This window comes from Castor canadensis, chromosome 4 (assembly GCF_047511655.1).
Source record: "Castor canadensis chromosome 4, mCasCan1.hap1v2, whole genome shotgun sequence".
In the NCBI taxonomy this organism is placed as follows: Eukaryota; Metazoa; Chordata; class Mammalia; order Rodentia; family Castoridae; genus Castor; species Castor canadensis.
In genome coordinates, this window is record NC_133389.1 from 174,540,580 (window position 1) to 174,543,549 (window position 2,970).

The window sequence follows — 2,970 nt, forward strand, 5'->3', positions numbered from 1 at the left end:
TAATGGTGTTGGAGTAATTGGCTAATTATACAGGAGAAAGAAAGTTTACATTGCAATGTCTTTTTTAAAAACAGACCAATTACCAATCCAAAGGAAATGATAAATTTGGTTTCATAATAACCTTTCTATAACAAAGAGCTCCAGGACTGGAGGTGTGGCTCAGGTGGTAGAATGCCTGCTTTGTGAGCACCTGTTCTGAAGCACAAAGCTCAGAGTTCAAACCCCAGATCCACCAAAAAAATGTTAAAAAAAAGAGCTCCATAAAAATTAAAAGACAAATGATGAAATATTTGTGACATGTAAAACAAAGGTTTTTATCTAAAATATGTAAAGTTAGCCAAAAAATACCTAGAAAAAACTACCTAGAATTTAACAGGAAAAATGTGCAAAGTATGCACAAGAAGGAGACAAAAGAAATTTAAATGAAATAATTCCCAGTCTTAGGGAAATGCAAACTAAAATGATAATGATGCACTGTGATGTACTGTGTGTGTGTCTGTGTGAATGTGCATTTGTGTGAAAGAGGAGGGGTTAATAGAGATGCAGGGAAACTGTGACTATGACACACTGTTGGTTAATATAAACTAATACAGCTACTTGAGAAAGCAATTAAGCAATATCTTCTCAGTTGTCTATATCATCCACCTCAGCAATTAAAATTTTAAGTTCATGTTTCAGAATAACTTTCCAGTTTCTGCACGGAGAACTGTATAAGGACAATGGTTGGCATTGCTGTTGATGCACATTTTGAATGAAAAACTTCTTAAGCGAACAAATGGTAGTATTTTCATATGAAGGGATACTATACAGCAGTTAAACAGTCAAATGAGCTAGATCCAAACTAATGAACATGGACATAGATCTCAGGAACAGGAGAAAAGAAAGAAAGATATGGAATTACACCATTTAGTAAACTTGAATAGAATGCAAGACCTCCCTCTATATTACCACATACATATGTATATAAACATATACATATATGTATATAAACACATATATATGTGTATAGATAGACATACAAATATATGTGTGTGTACTTTAAAATTGTTTAAAAAGTACGTTAGAAATGAGAAGGACACATAAACTTCATGATTATCTTTTGGGACCCAAGAAGAAATGTTAGCTGTGCTTATGAGAGAAAGGTCACAGTTTAGCACCATTCCTTTCTAAAATCCTCCAAACAAACTGTGTGTGCTTTGAATACTGTGGATATAGTGTTAAGTGGGTAGGATAACTCACGCCATCTGAGTCTGGGAAGAAACTTAGTGTCAATTTTTCTGTCAGTTCTAGTGCTGTGCAGGAACAAACAACGTATTTTTCTCTGGTAGTCCTTCCTCTTAGCTTTGATTTTCATAGCTATATTTTTCCTTTGTCATTACTTCTCAGCTCTTATCCTCTATGTGTTTTTCCAAAAGTCATCTCAAATCCTTTGTGAAATGAGATATAACAAAAATAAGCAAGAGAAATAAACAAAAGCCACCTATGTTTCAGCCAAGAAAAACATGGACATTTCTTGTCTTTGCTGGAGCGTCCCAGAATTCAGCTTCTTTGGTACCTATTGATCTACCCTGAACACTTTTCTTCCTGCTGGAAAAGTGCCATGGCTGCCTTTACAGAAAGACCTTCCTCCCCCATGCCACTTCTCCCACACTTCCAGCCGTGTTATGATGATGCATGGCAAAAAAGAGACACAGCAATTTCTCAAAACTGTGATGCCATGAGAGGTGGGTAAGAATCCAGACCGTGAGCCTCACCTGCACCAGCCTTCCTTTCCTCCATAGAAAGTGTGCTTCACTACCATGCCTTCTGGAAATTCAGAAACACTGTGTTTCAGATGATCCATGTGCGTTCTTCACTGGAAGAGTGCTTTACATAAATTTTAGAATCAATCTCTAGTCTTTTATTCCTTAAGGTCACAATAACCAGACGTTCTGTGTTCAAATACAGGTGAAAAGTGGTTTGGCTGAATTTTCCTGAGACATATCACAACTTTTGTTTTGAGATCTTATCAGAGGTGTAACCATCTGCTTCTTCTTCCCATGTTAAGCTCTGTCTCCAACATTTAAATTGGAACTCTGCATTTTTGTTGCACAGTCATGTGCCACTGACATTCTGAGAATGTGTCATTAGGTGATTTTGTCATTGTACAAACATCGTGGAAGACGCTTGCACAAATTAAAATGGCTATGACATCACTAGACGATATAGTTTCATGGGACCACTGTGGTACATGTGGTCCCTTGATGGCAGAAACATTAGGTGGCACATGAGCTTCCTTGCTTGTGCAAGTTCTGCTGTTGGAGACAGAAAACAGAAATTGGAGGTCATTTCTCACGATTTCATTTCACAGAATTTTTTTTTTGTATATGAGACTCACTTCTGACTACCCTCTGTCTTTTCTTTCCTGGTTATTCCATCTTTCCCATTTCTGCACTTGAAAAACATCTTGTACATATGTACGTGGAATAAAGTGGTAGGTGACTAATAAGTAAAAGAACACAATGTTACAAAAATATTTTTCTTCTTTATTTTCATACTAGACAAAAATAACTTTTCTAGTGCTTCTGTTTTTGGTAAAGAATATCTTTCTTAGCACTTGTGTGTGTTTTTATTTAACTTGTGGACAAAGACTTATAGACAGGTGCAAAAAATAAATCCTCTTTCCCCCAGAACTTACTGTTCAGTATGAGTTTTGATACGCATAAGAATGAATATGATGATACCCAAGACAGTTTAAAGTTATGAAAAAAGGAAAAATATTCATATTATAAATAGTTTATGAAAGCCTGCATATCCACAATCAACCTGCCAGGGCACTTTTCCCACTCAAAAGGCAACTTTCTTTTCTTTGGACTTTCCTTGGCTAAGCCTTCTATTATAACAGCATTTCTTGACATGCTTGGATTCCAGTGAACATGAGCCTGTTCTCCAGCTCTTGAACTCCACAGGCGAAGACAGTGAGTAAATCCC

General features: G+C 36.4%; 1 non-coding gene across 1 annotated transcript; it reads left to right on the forward strand.

The window, feature by feature from the left end:
- Positions 1–2,591: 2,591 nt before the first annotated feature.
- On the forward strand, positions 2,592–2,716 carry LOC141422982 (small nucleolar RNA SNORA40). The gene has a single exon (XR_012447662.1). It is a non-coding gene; the product is annotated as a small nucleolar RNA SNORA40 (small nucleolar RNA).
- Positions 2,717–2,970: the final 254 nt, after the last annotated feature.